Source organism: Phyllostomus discolor, chromosome 1 (assembly GCF_004126475.2).
Source record: "Phyllostomus discolor isolate MPI-MPIP mPhyDis1 chromosome 1, mPhyDis1.pri.v3, whole genome shotgun sequence".
Taxonomy (NCBI): domain Eukaryota; kingdom Metazoa; phylum Chordata; class Mammalia; order Chiroptera; family Phyllostomidae; genus Phyllostomus; species Phyllostomus discolor.
The window spans coordinates 189,642,189-189,655,103 of NC_040903.2; positions in this window are offsets into that span (position 1 = coordinate 189,642,189).

A 12,915-nucleotide genomic window follows, 5' to 3' on the forward strand; every position below is an offset into this window, starting at 1 on the left:
AGGCCAAACTTCCTGAGGAGCAAGGCAGCCAGGATTCAAGCCCAGGTCAGCCTGAGGTGAAGGCCCAGGGTTGTTTTTTTTTTTTTTTTTTTTTTTTTTTTTTTTTTTTTTAACCACAAACACCAGTGACCTGGCACACTCTGTGAGGGACTCTGAAGAAGAAAGATAGGATCTGTCCTCAGGTGGGGCTAAACATTCTCCTAGGAGAGCAAAGTCACAGAGACTTTTTCTTCCTTGCAGGAGCAGAGAAGACCTTCTGTGCTCCTCGTGCTTCCGTGTACCTGGAGAGAAGCAGCGGCAAGGAGTTGCTGGACTTGTCCCAGGCACGTGAGGGGAGAGTGCCCGCCCTAGTTTTCACACCTTCTGGCCTGACACATCTGGTCTGGAAATATTTAGCCACAAGCTCTTCCAGCACATGCAGCCACCAGAAGTGACATTTCAGACCTGGCTTTTCATGCGAGCATTCACTGCCCCCACAAAGGTTTGGAGACCCGAGGTTTCCCCTCCTGCAGGTTGGACAGGAATATTGAAATAGTCGGGGGCAGGGGGACTCAGGCGGAGGGCCAGCTGTTATCATCACGGACGAGGAGAGACCCACGCTGTTTCCGACAGTCCAGACACACCTGTTCGTGGGCTGACACGAGGGGAAATCGTGGTAACATGGATGGAAAGATGACATTTTTTCAGATACTGAGAGGAGCCAGTGGAATACATTTGCACTTTTGTTCTACATGGGTCCTCTGGTGATTCATGGGCCAGCCACAGAAAAAATGTGTGAGGTTTTTGAAAGTATTTCCTACAGCAGATTCAGTTCCACACTGAACAGGGCCCGAGAACGAGCCCTGGTGCGGAACACCATGGCCACAGCAGCATGTGCTTTACTAAGCGGAAAGCCTCCCAGTTGTAATTTTTAAGAATGTGTTTGACAAATTAGGAGAGGCAGTCAAGGTGATTGATAAGGGCATATGGTCCTTCCAAATGGTGTGCTGAGTAAAGTTTGAAGGGCTCCCGTCAGGAAGAACAGGTTCTGCTCCAAGGTCTCCTTACATGGGGCCGGTCAGCCTTGTTTTCACAGTTTTTTTTTTTTTTTTAAAGTGGGAAACTAGCTCCACCCTCTTTCTCCCTCCAAGAGGGAGAGAAATGCCATCCTCAGGAGGGTGTCCTGTGAGGATGCTGAGGGGACACTCAGGCCTGCAGGTTGGTGGAGGGAGAGACCACTGCGCTTGACTCGTAAGTGTAGTGTCCTCGCCCTTTTTTGTAACGACATTGTACGTCTATGCACCCATAGAAAAAAGAAACCCAGAGAAAACTCTGACTGTGTGTGGTGATTAACTCTGGGTGACTTTTGATTTTTTTTTAAATGCTCAAGTGTATTTTTCAAAATTTCCACAAAGAATGCCGGTTCCATTTATAAGGAGAAAAAGAAAACATTGTAAATACCTCTCTCAGGTAGAAAACTAAACATTTATATAACACTCTAATTTATAAAGTCCTTTTCACACCCATTCTAATTTAATCCTCTCAACAGCCGTCTCTGCTGATTATTTCTATTTAGGCTCCAGAACACACACCTCTGGAGGTTTAGAAGCTTTCTCAAGGGCAAACAGCTCCAAGTAGCTGAGCCAGAAGAGAACCCAGTCTTCTCACTGCAGCTTCCCATTCACCGGGCTACTACAATCTTGAGAGGAGTGGGCTGAGGCTGCAGAAGGAAGTCCGAGGGCAGGTGGACAGAAAGCAAGGGAAATGCTACCCTCATGAGACGTGGAGGTTTGGCAGCTGCCCTTTGGATAACTGGAGTCTTGATACTTCTGGCTTTGTCTGGAGGCCCCAGAAACTTCTCAGCTAAGTAGAAATTACTCAGGAGAATTGCCCTCAGGAGATCTGTCCTCTAGGGTTTGGGGGAGCTGGGTCTCTGCCTGGCTCACCTCTCTGGCTGGAGACAATTGGGAACTGCTTCTCCAGGTCATGCACGGCTCTACACGTTTCTCCTTCTCTCCTGGGCCCAGAGCAGAGCCTCCTTCCTTGTGTGTGTGACACAATGAGAGGCACAGGGCCTGGGGTTGGCCAGCTTCCTCACACCGGAAGCTTCTGGAGCCAGGAGGTACCCTCTGCTGCCATGGGTGCTTCTGGGCCTGGGCAGGCCTGTGACCCCAAATCATGGGGAGGAAGTTTGGAGATGAGGTGGAGTAGGTTCTGTTCTGGCACTGGGTCATGGTGTTCTGGGCATTCCCTCTTTCCACAGTTGGTTAGAAATGAAAAGAAATGAAAAAAGGGAGGGAGGGAAGGAAGGAAGGAGGGGCAGTGGACCATGGGCTAGAGCCACCTGAGGATGCTGAGGGGACACTCCAGGTGACACCCTCCAGGTGGCACCCCCCATTCTCTGTTTGGGTCAGCCTTGCTGGGGTGAGGCCGATCGGTCCCTGATCATGCATGTGCACCACCTAGAATAATTCTGGAGTCCAGTCAACTGGGAATGGGGTATATTTTTTTCTCAGGATAAAAGAAGTAGTATGTTGGGGCCAGCTCCTACCAGCTTGCAAGAGGCCCATTGTTAAATTTTCAACAATCTTCATGAAATCATGTCATGAGTCGTCATGTTAGAAGCTTGAAATTGGTCACAATGGGAGTATTTACACCGTGGAAAGTGGCAAACACTACAAATCAGGGCTGTCCTCTGCCAGGGAGCTGGTGTTAAACATTTACCTGAACACCGCTGGGCAGGAGTCCAGTTTACCTCATGGTCTGGGGGTTCACTGTGGCCTATAGAGGGAGATGATGACAATAATGTGAGGTCAGCCTGCTCTCTTGTGATGTGATGGGAAGTGGGGGCATCTTTGACTGTAGCTTTCTCTGTTTTGCTTTTCCTATACCGAAGTCACAGAGAGTAGGCTTGAGAGGGACTGCCGTGTCCTCCATCTCTACTCTCTCTGGGCTGTGTGGCAGCAAGTTCAATGCCCAGGACAAAGCAGGCGCTGTAGGAACAGCGGTTGAAGGGAGCTGGGGAAATCGTTATCACCTGCCTTAGAATTTCAGAATTTTCCTGACTGTCGTCAGCAGAGGGCACTCCAGGACTGATGATGGTTTGGGAGTTACCGCTCTCTCGGATACTCTCTCTTTAAAAGGAAAAAAAAAAAAGATCACTAATTGGAATGAATTGGGAAGGGGCCAAACCGAATTGGTGATTTTAAGTAAAGCATCAGTTAAACATAGAAGTAGGGTTCAAGTGCTAATAGTGAATAATGCTGTAGTGCTTTACAGTTTACACAAAGCACTTGGCCTAGATCGTCTTGTGCAATTCTCACAACAACCCTGACAGTGGGCGGGAGCCTCTCGGAGTGGCAGATGCATGTGTGGGCGCTGGGGTCAGTGTCTGGGCTGCAGACTTTGACTCTGTCCATTACCCACTCTCTGACTTAGGTCACAACACCTTTCTGTGCTTTGGGATAACACTAGCATTTGACCTTGGGCTTGGTGTGAAATGAGAAGATGCACACGTAGCACTTAAGCAGGCTGCTTTGCAGGTAAGAAGCACTCAGCAGATGTTAGCTCTTACTATTCTTGTTACAACACCAGGCACCTGATCCGAGCGTGAAGGAAACGCTGAAGGTCACATCACTAGTAAGGGCGAGGGCAGGACACAAGTCCCACGTCTTCCAGCCCTGGGTCTCTGCCTGTGCCTGTCCTCCACCCTGACTCTCCAGTTGTCACTGCTGCCGAATCTCCCAGATGTGCTAATGATGCTTGTCATTAGTGCTGAAGTGTCTGAAAACTATTTCTTTAAAAATTCCCTCTTGAAAACCCATATATGCTACTAATTTGCTTAGTAACTCATTTTCCTTAAAAACCTCACAGCTAACTGAAGCCAGCGCTCTCCAGGCCTCCTGACCTGAGTGTGACCGCTCAAAGTCAAGTGGTTTTACTGTCCCGGACAGGCTGCACCTGGCCTGGTGAACGCAGTGACTTCAGTGCCCGCAGGCACGATAAAGTGGAAATTGTGGGGATTCCGGCCCTGAGTGAAGTAGGAAGTGGGTAGGTGGCTGGGTGTGGTCAGGTTTTCTGATTTTTCAAGAGAATGAGACTCCATATTTTTACGTGAAATATCCCAATTAATAGCTCTTGTTGACTAATTTTAAGTTTCGTGAACTTTAACCATGGAGACCACATCACACATGTTTGTAGGCTGCATCCACTCTGGCAACCAGTTAGCAATCGCTGGCTAAGCCTTTTGGTGGGGGCGGCAGTGGGGGTGTGATGAGGTAGTCGTGACACCTGGTCTGTGTCCCCAGGGGTGACAAAAGTAATCCCGCTTCAGTCTGGAGAGCCCTGTCTCAAAAGCCTGTGTGTTTTGCTCAATTGATTATTTTCTCCCTTTGGCCGAGTTAAGTAGCAGTCTTTGCTCTTTCTGTAAAGAATCAATTTCTTGTCTCTGTAGTGCTGGAAGCTTCTGAAGGGAGAATTGGAATGAGTGGGATCTGTCTGTGACCCAGTGGTGTTCCTTCAGGCAAGTTTTAGCCCCTTCCCTGCCTCTCCCACCAACACACCCCATGCAGCTGGGTATCTGCCCTGTTAAGATCCACCGTGGCTGTTCTCCCCTCTGTTCAGAAACTTGCTTAGAGAAGGAGGCTCCAGTTTCCAGTGCCAGGCCGGGAGCCTCCTCATTGGTCTACATTAAATCATCCCCACTCCTAAATTTCGAATTATATGTTCACTGACAGGCAAGAATCTTTGGAATCACACGTATCTGTGGTGTAGCCCATGCAGTGAGGGAAAGCAGTGTGTCATTTTGGGGTCTCTGAGAAACCGATGCCAAGATGGAGTTAGGTATGCAGTAAGTGTACTGTGGAGAACACCTGTGAGGGATGAAGGGTGAGGGAGGAGGGAAGGAGAGGAGAGCCTTCAGGCAACAATGCAAGCCTGCTACTTGCCAAAGAAGGGAGGCCAGGAAAGAGAGCTGGGCAGGAAAAACCTCAGACTGTAGCACAGCTCCAAGAAAACCTTGGCCAGGCTGCTGGGAAGTGCTGGCCTCAGTGTGAGCGCTGCAGGGAGCCTGGAGCTGGTGTGGCTGGAGGCTGTCAGCTTGCTGCACCGCTTGCAGCAGCTTCTCACTCAGAAGGAGTGAGTCACAGTGCTCTCTCGTGACTGGCCACAATCAGCAAGATTTCCATGATTTCATACATGTGTGGTATTGCTTATTTTTACAGAAAAAGGGAAAGCAGAGCATGGAGTTCAATGTTAGTCCAGGTTTGTGGCTCTGCCATTGTGCTGGCTGTGACCTTAGGTAAGGAACTAAATATCCTTACCTGTTCAATAAAAATAGTGAAAGTAGCTTTCCTATGGAGTTGCTGTGAGAATTACAGAATGTATGTCAAGTGCTTAGCACAGTGCCACGTACCTCACAAGGGCTGAATAAATATTTTTACTTTGGAATGTACTATGAGAGGAGATACAGTCTGTCTATCAAATAACCTTTTAATTTTCCTATTTTTAGAGGTCTTGTCTTTTTTTAAAAAAGGTTTTATTTACTTATTTTTAGATGGGGGGAAGGGAGGGAGAAAGAGAGGGAGAGAAATATCAATGTGTGGTTGCCTCTCTTGCACCCCCTACTGGGGACCTGGCCCACAACCCAGGCATGTGCCTTGACTGGGAATTAAACCAGTGACCCTTTGCTTCATAGGTTGGCACTCAATCCACTGAGCCACACCAGCCAGGGACTAAAATGACATTGTTAAGGTGAAATTGGTCAGTAGGTCAAGTGAGGTTCTATTATTATATCATCTTACAGATGAGCAAACTAAGGCCCAGAAGGGTCTTGGTGACTTAATGGAGCAAGTGACTCAGGTATGAACAATCAAATCATTGTAATGCATGCCTTTGGTTCACAGATGTGCAGGAGACCCATTTGGAACCAAGGAGATATAATGACACTGGCCAGAAAAGCTGCAAAGATGTTGGGCTCTTTTACTAATGGGCTTGGACCAGGGAGGGTATGAGGCTGGTGATGCTGAAACTGTCTTACCTACATAAAGGTAAGCCCCTTAAGAATGAGACAGAGGCAGAGAGAAATAGTTGGTTGGCTAATACAACACCAATTCGTATCCTTTCCCCCATAACTGTCTTGGTGGAGGCTACTAATTATCCTGCAACACACCACCCACCCTTCATGTTGGAAAGAGAACTCCCCAAGTTTTAGCTAGATATATGATGAGTGTGATTTCTGTGTCACATCCTTAAAAAGAAGCTTCTTGATCTTCTCATCTGCTTCCTCTCCTCCTGGCTAGGAAATGATAAAATGGATCAACCAATCAGACACAGTTGTGCAAAGGCAGAATCATCCCACAATCCTGAGTATGGCTTCTCTTTGACCGCTATATGAAGAAAACCAACCAATGAACGAACCAACCAACCAACCAACCAACCAAACAAACAAACAAACAAAAAACCCCTGCCTCTACTGTAGGGTCCAGAAAAACCTAAAAATATGCTTTCCTAGCCTCCTCAGTGGTTAAGTGGCTATGTGCATGTCACCCCGATATGTCTAATTAATTGGAAGCAGAGATTTGTGGGGGCTTAGAGGACAGATTTGCTTTTCTGGGTAAAAGAGTCAGACCAGCTACTTCTTTCTGCCTTGAATGCCTGGAACTGGAGCAGTCCTCCTGGGATCCTAAAGAGGGTGGAGCAGAAGTGAAGAAAGAGTCTGGGCCCTTGATAACATCACTGAGCTGCTGCATAGTCATGTCATCTCTGCCTATTCTGGGCTACTTATTATCTGAGAAAAAGAAACCTATCCCTGGATTGCTTATGTGAGAATAACAAATCACACTTTGTTGAGGCCTGCATTAGCTGAGTTTTATCTTTTTGCAGCCAAAACACCGAAACATCAGTAGAACTTGGTGAGACAAAGAGTCCAGATGTTGATGATGTCATCTGGTGTCCTGAACACAGCTGTGCATGAGCCCAGCTCATACCCCGTGACTTTTCAGTTATAAGACACAGTGAGCTCTCGTTCTGCTTTAATAGTTGAAGTTGAGTTTTCTGTTGCCTGAAATGGCAAGAATCCTGATACAACTACTGACAAATAGCCAAGTAGACTGACAGAGTTTTCACCTCTTCTCAGTTTCTCCTCCAAGATTTGAAAAAATGAATACCGTTAAAGGGAGGAAGGAAAACAGAAAAGAAAAAGGAAAAGGAAAGAATAATAAACTGTAGTTAGATTTGAGCTTAATTAACAAAACGATTGGATGTTTTTTATAGTTCTTTGTTCAGAAACCTGGGTCCTAGTTCCCCTCTGACTCGATATGTGGCATGGCCCACATTAATCTGTGTCCTGAACCAACCCAATTGTTCTCCTGGGCTACCCTTAAGTCCACAGGCCATAACCTTCTTGTACTTACTGATCTCTAGGGTTTTCATCATTTCTAGAATGGACCATTTAGTCCAACCTTGGTGTAGACCAACATTAATAGGCAATTGCCACAGGGAGATAATACAGGAAGAAAAATGGCTAAAAATACACAGTGAATCACAGAAAATTACATCTCTTAAAACCTACAGTGTATTCCTATCCCCATAGCAACCCCTGGCTAGTAAAGACAGAGCTGATTTATTGCAGGCTTTCCCTAGCACTCAATTCTGCCAGAAGCACATCTGGCCTGTGGTGCCAAGTCCCAGGGAGGGGAGGGCTGCACGCATCCCAAACCCAGTGTTTCTCCCTACCATCCTTTGAATGGTACTCTGTGTTGAGGAAACTTAAGTTCCCTCAGTACAACCCAGAGAGCCACTTTTCCGAGATGACTGTTCCTGACCTCTGACACCGTATGCTGTGTACTTCCTGCACAGATGCCTGCAGCAGCAGAAGGCTGACTTCCTGGAGGGGTCAGTGTGCATGAGGCACCCGAGGAGCTGTAGGTATGAGACCAGTCTGCATGATGAGGCAAGGAGCTCCTCCTTCCCCTCTCGACCTTCCCCTGTCCTTCCCTCACTTTCTGACTCTTTTTCTCTGCCCTGCTATTTCCTCAGTAGGTCCTCTGTGGAACGGACTGGCCTCAGGTCAGGACTAGGAGACGCAACTGGGGGTCGAGCCAAGTGAGCCTGCTGTAGAGAAAGACAATGATGTGTATGTGAATGAACATTGTTATTCTATTGGAACTCTGAAATTCATCAGCATGGAATGTGTGATTTGTTATAACATTAAAAATGAGATTCTTGAATGCTGTTTAAACTTTCATGATTTGGAGAAATATTCTGGACCAGAGTTCCAGAGCATCCTCTCTCGAAAATAGCCCTGCCTGAAAAATAAATGTATGGACTATATTAAACTAAACAGCTGCTGCACAGCTAGAGAAACTGCCAACAAACAAAAAGACAACCAACTGAATGGGAGGAGACAGTTGCAAATGACAACTCCAAACGAAGGGTTAATATCCAAAATATATGAGGAACTCATACAACTCAATACCAAACAAACAAACAATCCACTTAAAAAATGGGCAGAGGACCTGAACAGACACTTCTCCCAAGAAGACATACAAATGGCCAGCACATATGAAAATATGCTCAGCGTCACTAACTATTCGGGAAATACAAATCAAAACTATAATGAGATACCGCCTCACATCTGTTAGGGTGGCTATAATCAACAAGACAGGTAATAACAAGTGCTGGAGAGATTGTGGAGAAAAGGAAAAAACAACCCTAATTCACTGCTGGTGGGAATGTAAACTGGCATAGCCACTGTAGAAAGCAGTATAGAGGTTCCTCAAAAAATTAAGTACAGAGTTACCATGAGAAAAAAAAATAGTTACTATATGATTCAGTAACCCCTCTTCTGGATATTTACCTGAAAATGCTGAAGACATTTATTTGCAAAGATATATGCACCCTCACGTTCATTGCAATATTATTCACAGTGGTCGAGACATGGAAATGACCGAAGTGTCCTCTGATAGATGACTGGGTAAAGAAGGTGTGGTGCCTGTGTACAATGGAGTACTGCTCACCATAAGAAAAGATGAAACACTGCCACTTGCAGCAACATGGGTAGGTCTTGAGAATATTGTGCTAAGTGAAATGAGTCAGAAAAAGTCAAGAACCATATGACTTCACTCATATGTGGGATATAAAACTGAAAGCAACAAACGAACAAAGAAGAAAAACAAATAAACAAAAACTCACAGACACAGACAGCAGTGTGGTGGTTCTCAGAGGGAAGAGGGTGGGAGCAGTGAAGGGTAAAGGGGGTCAAGTACAGGATGACGGAAGACCTGACTTTGGGTCGTGGGCACACAGTGCAATAAACAGATGGTGTATTACGGAGTTGTACAGCTGAAACCTATATAATTTTATTAACCAAGGTCACTCCAATAAGTTTAATTAAAAAGAAAAAAATTAAAGGTAAAAAAATATATAATAGCTCTGCCTGTACACATGGGATTCAGGGCTCTGTGATTTAAAAAAAGGAAAAAGAAAGACAGCTGCAAGAAGCTCCCACGGGCCAAATCTGGGACAGTCTGATCTTCAAAAAAATAATAATAGTAGCATTTTATAATCCACTGGCTAAAATAAGAAATAAAGGTTTATACTGATATAAACAAACACATACATGGAGGAAAAGAAAAGGCCCTTTCTTATAGTAAAATTTCAGCGAATAAATGAAGAAGAAATGACAGAACTAGGAAATCACCATCTGGCAGCCTCTACAGTGATAACTCATTTGGACAAAAATGATCAATGGCTGTGTAAAACCAGGGGTAGCAGTCTGGTGAGAAATGGTGTATTTATATCATGTTCAAGTATTTTCTCACAAAATACTTACTGATTTCTAAGGGAAAAGGAGTAACTTTATAGTGGAGAGGCTTCCCTGCCTTCCCTTCCCCTGACAGACCTTCCCCGAACCAAGGGGTCCAAGTCAGCATCGCTGAGGACAGACACACTGGACACCGCATTGTCGTGCATCTCCCGATGGGATGAGCTGAGAAGGACACAAGAGCTGCTCTGCGGCATTGCTGTCAGAAGTGCACCACCTGAATCTAATTGTGAGGAAACATCAGACGATCCCCAAATGAGGGATGATCTAGGCAATGCAGGGCTTGTCCTCTTCAAACGTGCCGATGTCATCAAAGACAAGGATTGAAGAACCATTCTGACTGAAGGAACCTAAAGAGGCAAGACAATGTGTTGTCTCTTGGACTGTATTCTGGATCAGAAAAAGTGTTTTTTTTTTATCTTTTGTATAAAGAACATTGTTATGAAATTTGAGAAAGATGTGTAGTTTACATAACAGCATTGTATCAATATTAATTTCCTGATTTTGATCATTTCTTGGTGTTATGAAAGAATGTCCTTTTTAAAGGAAATATATGCTCAAATATTTAGAGATAAAAAAGCATTGTATCTGCAACTTATTTTCAACAAGTTCAGGAAAAAAACTATATTACATACATAGAGAGAAACTGATAAGCAGATGAGGTAAAATGTGTATGGCAATTTGGTGTATTTTGTGTTTTCTGTAAAAAGTACTTTTCTGGAAGTCTGAAATGATTTTAAAATAGAGATTAAAAAATAGCCTCATCTGCAGACTCAAAGTCCTTTTGAGTGAATTTTCTTCCCACTATTTTCGTTCCCTACGTTGACGCCTCAGCTTCATATTTAGGTCCTCACAGCTCCCTGCACACAGCAGGAGAATCCTACCTTAGCTGTGGAGTATGAGGAGGAGGGTGCACATAAGCGAGTGTGTGTGTGGAGGAAGAGGCAGCTACTCCCTCAGGGTGCCACAGAAAGACAGGATAAAGTCATGTGTTACAATGGCTAAACCAGACCAGTGAAGGGAGTCGAAAGCCCCTTGATGACTCCTCTCACAATTCTGAGGGAAGGGAGGGTGTGGCCTGGGTGGATGTACTGACCCAGCTCTGCAAGAGCCGAGAGCCAGCCTATGATGTGAGAGAGCCCAGGACTGAGTTTATGTTTCTCTCTCTGTCTCTGTGTCTCTCTCTTTCTCTCTCTCTCTCTCTCTCACACACACACACACACCTCTTTCCTCTTCTTTCCTAGAATCTCTCAAACACTGTGGTACCTGGTGAAGGGGCATTTCTATCAGGGACAGAACACCTCTGCACAGAAGCAGGTGCTTCCTTCCTTGGGGGACACAGAATTGAGGCTCCGTATGTTGAAATGCGCTAACTTTGAGGCCCAGCACTGCTTCCTCCCATGCCCACGTGTAGTCGGGCCAGTCTAGAGCCTTGTATCCAGGTACAAGGGCCCGATGTACACATCCTAAAGTGCTTAAGCCAATGCTCACACAATGGGCATGTTGCAAAAAGATTCAGAAGGGAGGTTTGCCACATACCTACATTAAAACCCACTCCCCTACTTCCTCTAATAGCTGTTTCCTTTTAATTTGCTCATTTCCATATCGTGAGCTGCAGTGAAGCAGAAAGGGGCTCTGCTATTTATACATGATCCTGATCGAGGGAAATGATGTCTCGATTCCTTCTCAGTGGTCTTGGGATAACAATAACAAGAGAGGCCTAAGGAATAGGGTTGGGGGTAAGCTCCTCCCTGCTGCAAGCGGGCTTCTGTCTAACCCCAGCCTTTAGAATACTGCTTCATGGTTAGAGGAAGGCATAGGGAAAGAGAAAAAAATGAAGTCGTTTTCAGTTCTGAAAAGATGATACGTCTCAATCTACCGACATCAGCCAGATACGAGCTGTACAAGTGGAACAGTCACAAGGCTGCAGGCTGGGCTGTGAGAAAGAGACTTTAAATATTTAAGAGCTGGTCAGCCCTGGTCTGATCAGTTTAGAGTGAAAATAAAGACAGTAAGCCTAAGCCCTTTTTTTTTTTAAAAAAAAAAGAGGCCACAATGTGTATGTTTCCACGGAGAATGTGGACCTTTAAGGCTGGGCCCAAGGTTGTGTATGGACTGTAGAGGATCCAAGTTTCTCCCCATCATGTGGCCCACTGGCCCACACACAACGCCCTGGATGGATTTGTTTCACAAATACTGTGTGCCAGGTAGCAGCATATTGTATCCCCCAAGTGGGAATGAGGCAGTGAATGACTTCATATTAAATTCAGGCCATGCCTAGTACCTGGACAAGCCTGTAAAAAACAATAAAACTAGCTTTCCAGTGGGAGTGGGGTGACCGAGAAATCCCTTGTGTCGTCACAGTCGCTGTGACAGGGCAGCCAGGATCTCTCCGTCTGGCTGACCCACGCAGACCGTTAGGTCCCAAGGACACGAGAGGGATTTTAGATTTTTCAAGGTCCCATGTAAAAAGATACTATTAAGTGTTTTAAAAAATGTTTTTATCCTTACCCGAGGTCATTTTTTCATTGCTTTTAGAGAGAGGAAGAGAAAGCAAAACACTGATGTGAGAGAGAAACATCGATTAGTTGCCTTCTTGTGTGCACCCCGACTGAGGACTGAACCCACCATCTAGGTATGTGTCCTGACCAGGAATCAAACCCCCAACCCTTCAGTCTGTGGGACAACAGTCCAGCCAACTGAGCCACACCAGCCAGTGTGGTGTCGTTAACTCTTACATGGGAAATTCGTTATTTTCATGGGGGACCCTATGCCTTCTTTTCTTTTGCTAATCTGAGGCAGTGTATTAACACTTCCAGGGCCGATGTTTATAATTTCAGCAGAAAAATTCTCACAAAAGACCTCAACACTCATACAACCCAGGCTTGGGAAAGAATGACTACGTTTAAGGAGTGAGGACTCTGCGAAAGGAGGAGCGGGTGCCCTGCCAGACCCTGGGGGAGAGTGAAGCTCCGAGCAGAGGGAAGGGCTGGGCTGGGATGTCCAGGTCCCGGTGTCCTTCTCCAGCACTGTGGGTGGGGACTGCGGGTCACGATGATGCCTCTGTTGTCTACCGGGTGTGAGCTCTGCCAGGGATTCCATTTCCCACATGC